Genomic DNA, 16,059 nt, shown 5'->3' with positions numbered 1-16,059 from the left:
TACCGTGAATTTCTCATCCACAATGCTTTTTTCAGGCCACCTTTTTATATACTGTATCTATTCTCATCCCAACAAGCAAATGAGTGCCCATCTGTGTGCGTGTGTGTCTTCATGATACATGAGACCACTTGTTTTTCATGCTGCATGATCACAATACACTCACAGCCTTTTCATCGGCCTTACATAATTCATTATAACCTTCAAAAGCTTTTTTCTTGAAATCATATTTTCGATTCCAAAATACGCTTTCAGTCCTCGAATGTGTATTCACTATTGTAATACTCTTTCTCTATTCACAGAGAAGCAGAATATATGTTCTCTGAGCGCTCATTATTGTTTCTCAATCATATTAGTCAGGCTCTTTTCCTTTTATCTCCTCTTGGAAGTCATTGACAACAGCTAGAAACACAGACTACTAGGGCCGTTTCGCTTAGATCAAAGTTGTATAAATGGGGTGGTTGAGACCAACAAGTAGTGATGGGGGAAAATAAATCGATACAGTTACATGTCGGAATATGATTTTTGAAGATATATCGTTTTTACAATATCACAATATAATTATTGCACTAGTTGGCTGTACCTGCATCAAAAAAGATATAGTTGTTCTCCATCTTTTTAAATAGGGAGCCAATTCGTTTTCAGCACTTTTATTTCCATAACTGATCAAAACTAGTTGGCTCATGGCTCTCTTGTCCCTCTGCAGCAGACATACAGTGGGGGAAAAAAGTATTTAGTCAGCCACCAATTGTGCAAGTTCTCCCACTTAAAAATATGAGAGAGGCCTGTAATTTTCATCATAGGTACACGTCAACTATGACAGACAAATTGAGGAAAAAAAATCCAGAAAATCACATTGTAGGATTTTTTATGAATGTATTTGCAAATTATGGTGGAAAATAAGTATTTGGTCACCTACAAACAAGCAAGATTTCTGGCTCTCACAGACCTGTAACTTCTTCTTTAAGAGGCTCCTCTGTCCTCCACTCGTTACCTGTATTAATGGCACCTGTTTGAACTTGTTATCAGTATAAAAGACACCTGTCCACAACCTCAAACAGTCACACTCCAAACTCCACTATGGCCAAGACCAAAGAGCTGTCAAAGGACACCAGAAACAAAATTGTAGACCTGCACCAGGCTGGGAAGACTGAATCTGCAATAGGTAAGCAGCTTGGTTTGAAGAAATCAACTGTGGGAGCAATTATAAGGAAATGGAAGACATACAAGACCACTGATAATCTCCCTCGATCTGGGGCTCCATGCAAGATCTCACCCCGTGGGGTCAAAATGATCACAAGAACGGTGAGCAAAAATCCCAGAACCACACGGGCTGGACCTAGTGAATGACCTGCAGAGAGCTGGGACCAAAGTAACAAAGCCTACCATCAGTAACACACTACGCCGCCAGGGACTCAAATCCTGCAGTGCCAGACGTGTCCCCCTGCTTAAGCCAGTACATGTCCAGGCCCGTCTGAAGTTTGCTAGAGTGCATTTGGATGATCCAGAAGAGGATTGGGAGAATGTCATATGGTCAGATGAAACCAAAATATAACTTTTTGGTAAAAACTCAACTCGTCGTGTTTGGAGGACAAAGAATGCTGAGTTGCATCCAAAGAACACCATACCTACTGTGAAGCATGGGGGTGGAAACATCATGCTTTGGGGCTGTTTTTCTGCAAAGGGACCAGGACGACTGATCCGTGTAAAGGAAAGAATGAATGGGGCCATGTATCGTGAGATTTTGAGTGAAAACCTCCTTCCATCAGCAAGGGCATTGAAGATGAAACGTGGCTGGGTCTTTCAGCATGACAATGATCCCAAACACACTGCCCGGGCAACGAAGGAGAAGGAGTGGCTTCGTAAGAAGCATTTCAAGGTCCTGGAGTGGCCTAGCCAGTCTCCAGATCTCAACCCCATAGAACATCTTTGGAGGGAGTTGAAAGTCCGTGTTGCCCAGCAACAGCCCCAAAACATCACTGCTCTAGATGAGATCTGCATGGAGGAATGGGCCAAAATACCAGCAACAGTGTGTGAAAACCTTGTGAAGACTTACAGAAAACGTTTGACCTGTGTCATTGCCAACAAAGGGTATATAACAAAGTATTGAGAAACTTTTGTTATTGACCAAATACTTATTTTCCACCATAATTTGCAAATAAATTCATTAAAAATCTTACAATGTGATTTTCTGGATTTTTTTTTCTCATTTTGTCTGTCATAGTTGATGTGTACCTATGATGAAAATTACAGGCCTCTCTCATCTTTTTAAGTGGGAGAACTTGCACAATTGGTGGCTGACTAAATACTTTTTTTCCCCACTGTATTGTGAACAATATGTTTGGAACATCGAATTGCAATACAGTATCGAATTGCAATACATATAGAATCGTGAGAATCACAATACATATCGTATCGGCACCTAAGTATTGTGATAATATCGTATAAATTCGCAGCCCTACTAACAAGTGGGTCACACTTATTATACCCTTTTCACAATACTGATCCGAGCCAAGCCGAGAGGAACCAACCTATACTTGGGTTTTAGATAAGATTTGATTGTCTTCCAAGGAGGAAATTCATTTCCACATGCTCGTACATAGACATAGAGACCACCAACAAACCCATACACCCAGTCATAACATTTACAATACCAAACTTCTCTACACCCAAGACAGCAGATAAAACAGACAGAAGACAAAGACAACACAAACAGTGGAATATAGTCCTTTAGCTGTTGAGGGTGTTTATGGCTGTGGGGATGAAGCTCCTGCTGAACCGATACCTGTGGCCAGAGGGGAGTCTTTCAAAATAGTGGTAGAGTGGCTCAGAGGCTATGGTGGTTTATACTTGTTTACATCTCCTCCATAGTTGCTGGAACTTATCAGGGAAGGACAATGTGAACACACTGGGCTGGGGACAGAATCATTATTCTTTATGGTGGAAATCATCTGGACAGATACTGATATGCCAGGATTTGTGTGTAGCTAGGACATAAGAGTTGTTTGATGATGCAATGGATGGGGAGGCGACCATTGACAGCCTGACCCAGTTTTGCTGTGTTTATATGTTTTGATTTACGGTAATGACAGGGGATGAGACTATAAGCTATTTTACAGGCTATACATGCTCCTGGAGGAAATAGCCTACAGGGGATAAACAAGGGGGAAATCATTTGCAGGATCAGAACAACGACATATACGATATGAAGCATAAATGGTATGAGGAATGGGAGGAGAGAGGGGACATTGTGTACATCACAATGATACCGTAACCCATTTTCCACCATCACAACCACTCATTTTCTGTCCGTGACACATTGACATGTTTCAACGGTCGCTCATGAAATGACGAGCCGCAGTGGCAAAATAAATCTGCATAGAATATGTCAAATTTGACCGCTTAGGTAGCCGACATCAGAATCTGGGTCGGTTTCCGAGATCACCATCCAGTTCAATACAGATGACTTCCAAGAAATGTTTCTCTGAAGCCCATATCATGCCGTGTTACCAACGCAATTGCAGTTGCAATTTCAGCAAAAACAAATCAAATCAAATGTTATTTGTAATGTGCTTTGTAAACAACAGGTGTAGACTAACAGTGAAATGCTTACTTACACGCCCTTTTCCAACAATGCAGAGTGAAAGATAAAATACAAAAATACAAAATAATACACAGTGAATAACAATAACGAGTCAAATTAACATGGTATACAGGGAGTACCAGTACCGAGTCGGTGTGCAAACAAGATTGGGTGTGTGCGTGCGTGTCCTTGCTTGTGCACATCTGTGTGTTGCTCTCCCCATTACTGTCTGTCAAACTACTGACATCTGACCCTCCAAATAAATGGGTTTGAGTGTGCGTGCGTGTGCGTGAACAGAAATGTGAGAGATGGATCATTAGCCGGCCCTGACGCTCCCCTCTCAGGATCCCTTCTTCCCCTCTCTTCTCCGTTCAGTGTGACCTTGATCTCAAAGCTTGACACTTCTACTAGCAAGATCATCCAAACCCCACAGCAGCAGCCATATTACAGCAGAGAGAATTAGGCTCTCTCCACTCTTCACCATTATATGCTTATAATTCCCAGGGAAAAAGCCAAAAAAAAGGTTCAGCCCCCGAAATTAGCAAATAAGTAACAAAATTGGTTATTCTGAGAACAAAAGGTGTGAAATGGTCTGGCAGGAGGTTGGTTATTATATTACTTCAAGTGGGCAACCGAAGGCTTTGAGAGATCAGGTATCGACGTGTGCTGATGAAAGTAGAACTAGGCATAAAGAGGTAAAGAGTATGTAAAAGCTCCTTGGATTGGAAATCTGTCAAGCCTAAAATATTTGATGCTATTCCTAAAATTTGAAAAAAAAAAATATATATATATATATATATATATATATATATATTTTTTTTTTTAAATTAAAATATATAAAATATTTTTTTAGAATTGGCAGACTAACATGTCTGTCATGTCTATTACCAGAAATACATTTGAATGGTGGTGGATTACAAATCAAATCAAATTTTATTTGTCACATATGCTGAATACAAAAGGTGTAGACCTTACAGTGAAATGCTTTCTTACAAGACCTTAACCAACAATGCAGTTCAACAAATAGTTAAGACAATATTTACTAAACAAACTAAAGTAAAAAATTTAATAAAAAGTAACACAATAAAATAACAATAACGAGGCTATATACAGGGGGTACCGGTACCGAGTCAATGTGCGGGGGTACAGGTTAGTCGAGGTAAAAGCAACCCTTTATTGTGTCTACTAGGTAACCCAAAACTACAGTGACAGCATTGATTAGCCTCCTATAAAAGAGAGCCTGCTAGGAGCCCTAACTGTGTGTCATCTCAGAACCCTCCAAAAGCTGGTTCCACAGCAACACAAGGACAGGAAATACACTTTCTGCCCCTAACGACTGATTCAGGATCAGCTCTCCTTACTTCAGTCCTAGTAGCCTTCACATCTCAGCCAAAACCCTAATTTACAGTACTCACTAGACAAGACATGCCCTGACAGGCTCATGGCCATTTTTACAGCAACTGGTAGAGGAGAGGAAGTTCTGTTTTTTCTGGACTAACATTTTGATTTCAGAACACAGAACATTGATAATGACCATACATTTTAAAATAGATGTACTGTAAAGTTGGTGCTTGTTTGTTTATTTCAGTTCATTCTGCTGTGATCACAACAGAGCATAACAAACAGTAAATCTATTCCCTCTGCAGAGAACAGTACACACTGTATCATGTATATTATGAACAGTAGCCTATAGCCAGAGGATACATAATGGATGCTCTTCTAAACCAATCAACTCCAGGACAGTGTACCACATGCATTGGCCATTTAGCAGTGCATCAACACAAACCAATCAAATGTAAATATGATGCACATTCCCCACTCTAGGCTTTAATATTTACAGGAATGGATGGGAGCATTGGGAGGATGATGATGGATGCAAAGGGAGCTCACCAGTCGCCACTCTGTAATGTAATAACAAACCAATCAGAATCCTAATCATTCCGATAACAAATAAATCTCCTCCACTGTGGCAATGCTGACTGCAGGGGAGGCGTCTTAATGTACAGTACAGGCTCTCAGCCCTCATCAGCTTGGCTGTCACCCGTGCCCACCTGGGCACGTTTTCCCCTGAGGCGTGCTGTGAAACATAAGGGCCACGGTCGGTGCTACTGTAAAGCGGTGGCGTGGCGTGCAGCAACTCAATCATCAATAATCAGCAGGTCCTTTGGCTCAGTGCGGTCGATTTTCAGAACACGTTTTTTGCTTTGGCCGTGATTGCTCCCCACAAGAAAATATCTCTGGAATCAAAGAACACATTAGTGTGTGTAAAACGAGAAATCGATAGATACAGTAACATCATGGGTGAAACATTGAGCCTCACTCAACAGCAGGATAAAAGCAGTGCTTCAGTCGAATATTATACAGACCATGCTTTTCTCCTGAACACAATTAAGATGCTAGTTAGGAGTGTCTTTCTTCTGACCATCATGTGTTTCTATATTGGTGTGAGATTTGGTGTGGGGACATCCAGTATGAACAGTCTGGCCACATTGTCCTGTTCTACCTATCATCTACACCTCTATGTTGTTAATGTCTGAACATCAGTGAACCAATGAAGCTGATCAAAAGCAGGGGAAAGGAGCTAAAAGGGACCAAATTCGGTCTCAATGACCAATTTCCCCTGGGAGATAAACGAATGTCGCAAGAGGCTGTATCCTGTACAGAGGCAACAGAGGGACAGGGCAAGGGGAAGATATCAGAACAGGGACATTGGGGAATAATAACATATTGTACGGGATACATTTTTTACTGTAGTGAAACATCAATTGCTATGGAAATGCTGGGATGTGTTTTTCTATGAAAATTATGTTAAAAGGTAATTATGATGCAACTATGATGGTGATACGATATGGATTACAATTATCATCCTGAATATTGAGGCAATACTCACTTCATGTTACACACAGACACTCAACCATGCAAATTGTCTGGGTTATTATTTATTTGGACATCACACATTATAGTCTTACTGGTATCCAGACATCATACACACTCTCACTAAATCACATCCAATATCACACACATCAACCTACTCAGATCTACTACACACAATATCTTGACTCAATTTTCTAACATCTGTAGCATTGGCTCATAGGCAAGGGAATAAAACAAATATTCCTAGAACCTGTTTCTTGAATTCTAAATATCAGACATTCGAAATCTTAAATTTTGCCCGTCATAATACCTCTTATGGCAGTAGCACTAGTTATGGTCAATTTAGACTGAGAATAGTATCTAGTTATGGTAAGGGGTGAAATAAGTATAGCCAGTTATAATTGTAACAGTTTAGCAGATTATAAAAAAAAGTCAGTCTTTAGGTGGTTGAAGAAAAGGAGTATAACATATACTGTTTACAGGAAACTCACTCTACATCCTTAGATGAAGTTGCGTGGGAAAAGGAATGGGTTGGTGAAATAATTTTCTGCATACCTGTAACAATGTACGCTGGGAGTCGGGAGTGCATTTAATGATAAATAAACATGGCACAAAACAAGTGCAGCGTACAGACAGGAACAGAGTAACAGAATCAATAACGCCTAGGGAAAGAACCAAAGGGAGTGACATATATAGAGGAGGTAATCAGGAAGGTGATGGAGTCCAGGTGAGTCTGATGAGGCGCTGGTGCGCGTAACGGTGGTGACAGGTGTGCGTAATAAAGAGCAGCCTGGTGACCTAGAGGCCAGAGGGGGAGTATACGTGACAATACCTTCCATTTGTATTTCCTCATTAACCTATAGTAAACATAAATCACTGACTTCCATGTGCACAAACATACAGTGCCTTCAGAAAGTATTCATACCCCTTGATTTATTCCACATATTGTTGTGTTACAGCCTGAATTCAAAATTGATTAAATTGCTTTTTTTCTCTCTCGCCCATCTACACACAATACCCAGTAATGACAATGTGAAAACATGTTTTTATATTTTTTTGAAATGTATTGGAAATGAAATACAGAAATATCTCATTTATACTGAACAAAAATATAGACGCAACATGCAACAATTTCAAAGATTTTACTGAGTTACAGTTCATATAAGGAAATCAGTCAATTGAAATAAATAAATTAGGCCCTAATCTATGGATTTCACATGACTGGGCAGGGGCGCAGCCATGGGTTGGCCTGGGAGGGCATGGGCCCACCCACTCGGCAGCCAGGCCCACCCACTGGGGAGCCAGGCCCAGCCAATCAGGATGAATTTTCCCCACAAAATGGCTTTATTACAGACAGAAATACTCCTCCCCTCCACCCCACCTCAAACGATCCTGCAGGTGAAGAAGCTGGATGTGGTGGTCCTGGGCTGACGTGGTCTGTGGTTGTGAGGCCGGTTGGACGTAGTGCCAAATTCTCTAAAACGATGTTGGAGGTAAATGATGGTAGGGAAATGAACATTCAATTCTCTGGCAACAGCTCTGGCACCATCAAAACTTGAGACACCTGTGGCATTGTGTTGTGTGACAAAACTGCACATTTTAAAGTGGCCTTTTATTGTCCCCAGCACAAGGTGTACCTGTGTAATGATCATGCTGTATAATCAGCTTCTTGATATGCCACACCTGTCAGGTGGATGGATTCTCTTGGCTAAGGAGAAATGCTCACTAACAGGGATGTAAACAAATTTGTGCACAACATTTGAGAGAAATAAGCTTTTTGTGCATATGGAAATATGATGGGATTTATTATTTCAGCTCATGAAACCAACACTTTACATTTGCATTTATATTTTTGTTCAGTGTACTTAAGTATTCACACCCGTGAGTCAATACTTTGTAGAAGCACCTTTGGCAGCGATTGCAGCTGTGCGTCTTTCTGGGTAAGCCTCTAAGAACTTACCACACCTTGATTGTGCAACATTTGCCCATTATTCTTTAAAAAATTATTCAAGCTCTGACAAATTGGTTGTAGACAACTATTTTCTGGTATTGCCATAGATTTTCAAGTAGATTTAAGTCAAACCTGTAACTCGGCCACTCAGGAACATTCACTGTCATTTTTGTAAGCAACTCCAGTGAAGATTTGGCCTTGTGTTTTAGGTTATTGTCCTGCTGAAAGGTGCATTCATCTCCCAGTGTCTGGTGGAAAGCAGACTGAACCAAGATTTCCTCTAGGATTTTGCATGTGCTTAGCTCCATTCCATTAATTGTTTTATCCTGAAAAACTCCCCAGTCCTTAATGATTACAAGCATACCCATAACATGATGCAGCCACCACTATACCTGAAAATATGGAGAGTGGTACTCAGTAATGTCTTGTATTGGATTTGCCCCAATCATAACACCTTGTATTCAGGACAAGAAGTTAATTGCTTTGTCACATTTGTTGCAGTATTACTTTAGTGCCTTGTTGCAAACAGGATGCATGTTTTGGAATATTTTTTATTCTGTACAGGCTTCCTTCTTTTCACTCTGTCAATTAGGTTAGTATTGTGGAGTAACTACAATGTTGTTGATCCATCTTCAGTTTTCTCCTATCACAGCCATTCAACTCTGTAACGGTTTTAAAGTCACCATTGGCCTCATGGTGAATTCCCTGAGCGGTTTCCTTCCTCTCTGGAAACTGAGTTAGGAAGGACACCTGTATCTTTGTAGTGACTGAGTGTATTGATACACCATCCAAAGTGTAATTAATAACTTCACCATGCTCAAAGGGTTGTTCAATGTTTTTTTACCCATCTACCAATAGGTGCCCTTCTTTGCAAGGCATTGGAAAACCTCCCTGGTCTTTGTGGTTGAATCTGTGTTTGAAATTCCCTGCTAGAATGAGGGACCTTACAGATAATTGTATGTGTGGGGTACAGAGATGAAGTAGTCATTCAAAAATCATGGTAAACACTATTATTTCACAGTGAGTCCATGCAACTTATTATGTGACTTAAGCACACTTCTACTCCTGAACGTTTAGGCTTAACATAACAAAGGGGTTGAATACGTATTGACTCAAGACATTTCAGCTTTTTTCAAAGAACATCATTCCACTTTGACATTATGGGTTATTGTGTGTAGGCCAGTGAATTCAGGCTGTAAAGCAACAACATTTGGAAAAAGTCAAGGGGTGTGAATACTTTCTGAAGGCCCTGTACATGGCCTTGCCCTACCAACATATTTTTCTGCATAACATCCTATTCACTTCCCAACAGCAGAAATATGGCAAACATATATATATTATTATTATCTGGCCATGTAAATTCCTAATTCAGACTACATAGATATTGGAGATTACAAACAAAACAAACAGACACACACAAGCGCAGAGAGAAAGAGAGAGAGAGAGAGAGAGAGAGAGAGAGAGAGAGAGAGAGTAGCACAATCACCAGATGGTGCTGCAAAGTATTGGCAAAGTAGTATGGGTTAAACCTCCATCACTCGATTGCGTCATTGCCATTGTTATCAACGTTTCACAGACGCCGCAGCCACATTGATGTGAAAAACTAGAACGGGGGCTAATGACTGTTTCGCCCAGGTCCTGTTAAACCTCAAGTCCGACTCGAGTCCCCTGTGCTCCAGTCCAAGTCCAAGTCACCAACAGTCCAGTCACGCGTCCCTACGGCTGAAATCCGAGGCCCAGTGCTCAAGTCCTGGTCTAAGTGCTCAAGTCTGAGTCACTGGGTGCAATTTAGCTTGGCCACCAAGATTTTGCTTGACTTTTTGCTTGAAAGTCACGTCAGTATTTTGCAATTAACATATCCTTAAAACACATGAGACTTGAGTTCTCTGTCATTTCATCTAATAAGTAGGCCTAGTATTATGTCTATTCCTAAGAATATGATTTTTCAGATTCAAGATGAGGGAACATACATTTAAAACCTACTTCCACAACGTTTAATCCTTATCTGATGTCCACGGATGACGTTGTGAAATACATAAATATGTATCAGCTCTCTCTCTATCTCACTCACACTCACACTCACACACATACACACACAAACTCAAAATAATGTTATTTACCCAGTCAGATATAGCGTAGTGGCAAGAGGAATTTAGTTTAATAAATTGTTTGCTATCCCTTTTCTTTTCCTTCTGTGTCACCAAATGTTTGCATATAGTCTACTGGTACCAGGGCCACGTTCAGTTGAAAAACGTGATTGCAGATAGAAATTCCATGAATAGAGCCAACGTTATTCCTTATTCAACATGTCAGAGAGGCATGTTTGTTCTACATAGCATATTTCTATCTGAATGTTCCAAAACGTTGTGTCCTGCTGAGCGCGCCCCAGGTTGCTAGCTATAGCTACAGTGGGGAAAAAAAGTATTTAGTCAGCCACCAATTGTGCAAGTTCTCCCACTTAAAAAGATGAGAGAGGCCTGTAATTTTCATCATAGGTACACGTCAACTATGACAGACAAATTGAGATTTTTTTTCTCCAGAAAATCACATTGTAGGATTTTTAATGAATTTATTTGCAAATTATGGTGGAAAATAAGTATTTGGTCACCTACAAACAAGCAAGATTTCTGGCTCTCACAGACCTGTAACTTCTTCTTTAAGAGGCTCCTCTGTCCTCCACTCGTTACCTGTATTAATGGCACCTGTTTGAACTTGTTATCAGTATAAAAGACACCTGTCCACAACCTCAAACAGTCACACTCCAAACTCCACTATGGCCAAGACCAAAGAGCTGTCAAAGGACACCAGAAACAAAATTGTAGACCTGAACCAGGCTGGGAAGACTGAATCTGCAATAGGTAAGCAGCTTGGTTTGAAGAAATCAACTGTGGGAGCAATTATTAGGAAATGGAAGACATACAAGACCACTGATAATCTCCCTCGATCTGGGGCTCCACGCAAGATCTCACCCCGTGGGGTCAAAATGATCACAAGAACGGTGAGCAAAAATCCCAGAACCACACGGGGGGACCTAGTGAATGACCTGCAGAGAGCTGGGACCAAAGTAACAAAGCCTACCATCAGTAACACACTACGCCGCCAGGGACTCAAATCCTGCAGTGCCAGACGTGTCCCCCTGCTTAAGCCAGTACATGTCCAGGCCCGTCTGAAGTTTGCTAGAGTGCATTTGGATGATCCAGAAGAGGATTGGGAGAATGTCATATGGTCATATGAAACCAAAATATAACTTTTTGGTAAAAACTCAACTCGTCGTGTTTGGAGGACAAAGAATGCTGAATTGCATCCAAAGAACACCATACCTACCTTACGAAGCATTTCAAGGTCCTGGAGTTGCCTAGCCAGTCTCCAGATCTCAACCCCATAGAAAATCTTTGGAGGGAGTTGAAAGTCTGTTGCCCAGCGACAGCCCCAAAACATCACTGCTCTAGAGGAGATCTGCATGGAGGAATGGGCCAAAATACCAGCAACAGTGTGTGAAACCTTGTGAAGACTTACAGAAAACGTTTGACCTGTGTCATTGCCAACAAAAGGTATATAACAAAGTATTGAGAAACTTTTGTTATTGACCAAATACTTATTTTCCACCATAATTTGCAAATAAATTCATAAAAAATCCTACAATGTGATTTTCTGGATATTTCTTTCCTCATTTTGTCTGTCATAGTTGACATGTACCTATGATGAAAATTACAGGCCTCTCTCATCTTTTTAAGTGGGAGAACTTGCACAATTGGTGGCTGACTAAATACTTTTTTCCCCCACTGTAGCTAATGAGGGAACATGACTGAACAAGGTGTAGCCTAAACAAATGGTTAATGGTCTGGTCCGCAAATAGCCTAGTTTTAGAACGGCCTGCGATATGGTTTATGAATGTAAAATGCGGCAAGCCAATGCACGATAGAAAGAAGAAAATGAAGCGCCGGTATTATGGGTCATGTCTTTTAAACGAGGGCTAGAATCAAGCCGTTTTCTCTGAGGAGACTTGGCTATGTTGGCTACAGAATCTGTATATGTATATGAAATGCAGTGGAAAAAGTGGGGGACAACAAATTCAAAGACAGCCTACTTTTCTATAGCCTACACAAGGGAGATAAAAACATAGCTCGACTGTTGTTTTACTATTAAACTCAATGCTGCAATTATTAAATTTTTTCGTAAAGCAGCTTGTGCTTCTTTGCCTGGTGTGACATGTCCTTCCCACTACTGAAAAGAACTGCGCATCTGTGCTGCTAATATTAATTTAGCTTATTACTGAAAAGCTCTCAGTAGCTAGGTTTCCATCCAATTTTCATGCGAATATTCTAAAAACTGCATATCGAAAATATGCAAATTTTCCCCATCAGTGGTGTGTTTCCACAAAATGGATTAGTTGCAGATAAAAATCACTGTTTGATGACAGTGCACACACATTGTACTTTTTCACTTAAAGGAATACTTCGGGATTTTGGCAATGAGGCCCTTTATCTACTTCCCCAAAGTCAGATGGACTCATGGATACCATTTTTATGTCTTTGCGTGCAGTTTGAAGGAAGTTGCTAACTAGTGCTAGCGCAATTGCTTACTAGCACGCTAGCAGATACCCATAGACTTCCAGTCATTGCGCTAACGCTAGTTAGTATTGGCTCACTGGACACAGAGATATGACTCTGGGGAAGTAGATAAAGGCCCTCATTGCCAACATCCCGAAGTATCCCTTTAAGTTCTCATGTACCGAATGAAAAGAAAAGTTCAATGTGTTTCCATCGCATTTTCAACTCTACCGATAGTTTTGTCACAAAAACTGTTGCCTTAAATAGCAAATGTGCCTACTCAGGACTTGGCACTTCTAGCCAACAGCTTGCAGATACAGTGCGGGTAGGCTGTGCAGGTAGGCTAGTCTACATGAGATTATTATGGATAAGAGCGAGGAAGTCAAGCATCTGTCGTATCGCGTCGCTGCTGGTGCTCATTGCTGTCAAACAAAGGAGTCAGCTCGTACTGAATCTTTGATCATAAGTTTATTCATATCACAAGCTTTCAGCATGAGTTACAGGAGTCAATATCCCCCGGAGAGCACCGTTATAAACAATGCAAAAAGATGGGTGGCTCCCTCTGCTGTCCAATCACCTGTCTCCCCTGGGGCGTCACCCCACAAACGGCTACTTTTGAACTAACAAAAACAACATTCCATTTCTTCATGAAAAACATTTAACAAAGGCATAATCCTAATACACTACACATCGATCATCATGTCACCAGAATCAGACCCTCGATATTTAATGGAAAGGAGTATCAAGATTACCATACAGGCATGCACTTTCACCACCCTGTTAAGTCCATTATTAGTAGTGATTGTAGTCATTTTGGGTGTGTTCGTAAATTCACTCTGGCGATCTACTCCGATTTCAGAGCACTATCGTCTGAGTGTGCCAGATCGCAGATAAACTGTTGAATTTACAAACGCGCAACACCCGTTGAATATGACCGGTGTCAATAAATGTTGGCAAAAAAACATAATTAAATTGTTGCCAGCAGCGCAGTTACAGCCACCAATGCTCTAGATAACATGAAAACAGCCTAACCAGCTCTCCTAGGGTGGGTAAAATGGTCAGAGTGAGGTGTTGGAAGTAGCTCTCATTTGTGTCTGGAAGTAGCTAGCAAGCTAGCCAACTTTAGCCAGTTAGCTTGGGTGCTTGACTGCCATTGTGAGGTCAGAATGCTTGTGTGCGCTCTGAACGCTCTGAGAGCGAAACGCTCTGAATTTATGAACAGACAATCTGACAACACTCTGAATTTACGAAGCCCAGAGCGCACTGAGCTCCCTCTGGCACTCCAGAGTGAATTTATGAACACACCCTTTGTCTCTTCTCGTTTTAGTCAACTGAAGTAAAAAATAATTTGGGTCTATTTAGCCATTATAGAGGTCAAATCATGAAGTCAGAGATCTTCAGGTTGGAAAATCAAAGCTCTTGGAAGAGGCCCGAGTTCCCAAGTTGGAATTCAGAGTTGGATGACAGTTCAAATCGATTTTTCCCAGTCTGAGCTCTTTTTTTTTTTGATCTCTCAGTTGTTTTGAATGCACTGAAGTTGGAGATTTCCAAGTTCCAAGTTCCCAGTTGTTTTGAATGTGGCATTAGTACCACGGTATGAGTCATAAAACCCGGAAATGGTTCCAATCGTTTTTTTTATCATTCATTTTTCCATCTGGGATTTTAGAACTACTTCATATAAGATCTGTGTTTCGTGTAGGCTTACCCTGGCGTGACGTTTTGATAACCGCGCAAATCAAAACGTCACGCCAGGGTAAGCCTACACCAAACACACAATGAATTCGGTTTTTTGGTAAAATTCACAATGTGAAAAATAAATCGCGGAAAAACCTTTGGAACCATTTCCGTGTTATGGGTATTATGACACGTCAACTGTGGCAGACTATGCATGGAAACCATACAATTAAAATGAAAAGCATCTTCGGTTTAAGAAACCAACAGCTTTTACGTCACATTGAAGAGCATTTCGAGTAAACGGTTTCTGTTGCAAAATCAGAGTAATGACTCCGATGAATGAATACACCCCAGATTCAACAAATCAAGTTGGTGATCAGTTGGGTTAGTTCAGGGCTCTGTATTACATACCTTCTGTGTCTGTCTTCTGAATGCAGTAGCATGTAGCTTTGAGCAATTACTGTTTATGAAGGTCTTGAGGCTACACCACACTCATACCCACACTGCCACCTAGTGTTAATGTACCGTAAACAATAGGTCATGAGATAAGACATGATGAGCAAATGATTTGCTAAAAATACTGTTTTCCATTTGAGATCTTAAAAATAAATATCCAACATCTTGTAATAGTTTATAAATGTGAGTTCTGTGTAATATGGACATACCAACCTTATCCTTCATGTGGAAATAAATAAGCGTGTATGCATTGCATTATGACTGAGCAAAATGGATGGAAGGTATCCTCCAGCTGTCCAAAGGCTATATGTTGCTTGAGAAAATGCATTCATCTATTCTAGAACCAGCTTCTGCACTCCACTGATGACGGCTGCTGACAGAGGCATGGTGAAGATTTGACGAACTCCAACTTTACAGATGCTATGGGTGATCCTGGCAGCTGCTTTCTGTGAAGTTCACACTGCGGAAGGATATTTATTATAGGATCATGAGAGAGAGAAGAGTGTGTTGGCCCAGAAGACGCTACAAAGGTGTTGTATCTTCTCGTCTAAGAAATACTAAAGAAAACAACTGTTCTTTAAAATATAAGTCCTTCTTTATTGAAGTAACCTGAGCCGTACAAGTATCGTGCATTGAGCTGAGATCTCCAGCTCTCCCGCTCCTCTGCGCAGGCTGCGCTTCCCCTAAGTGGTCACGTGGCCTCCGATACAATATGCCACATCCCCCTTATCAAGATATGCCTTTTCCCTTATAAGATAAAACAATTACAATAACAATAATACTTTTCTATAAATCCTGGTTAAACTTCTTTGCATAGTGAACACTGCATTTCAATAACACATTTATACTTCCACAATCAGCCTCTGAGGTGCTTTTACACTCTCTTGCCTGTCTGTTTGCTCACACTCAGGTACATGTAACAAGTGTCTCCTATTTCTCCTGTATGTAACTCCCTCAGGTGTCATTACATCATA

The sequence above is a fragment of the Coregonus lavaretus genome (genome assembly GCF_964263955.1).
Source record: "Coregonus lavaretus genome assembly, chromosome: 33".
Classification (NCBI taxonomy): Eukaryota; Metazoa; Chordata; class Actinopteri; order Salmoniformes; family Salmonidae; genus Coregonus; species Coregonus lavaretus.
This window is presented reverse-complemented; position numbering follows the sequence as displayed.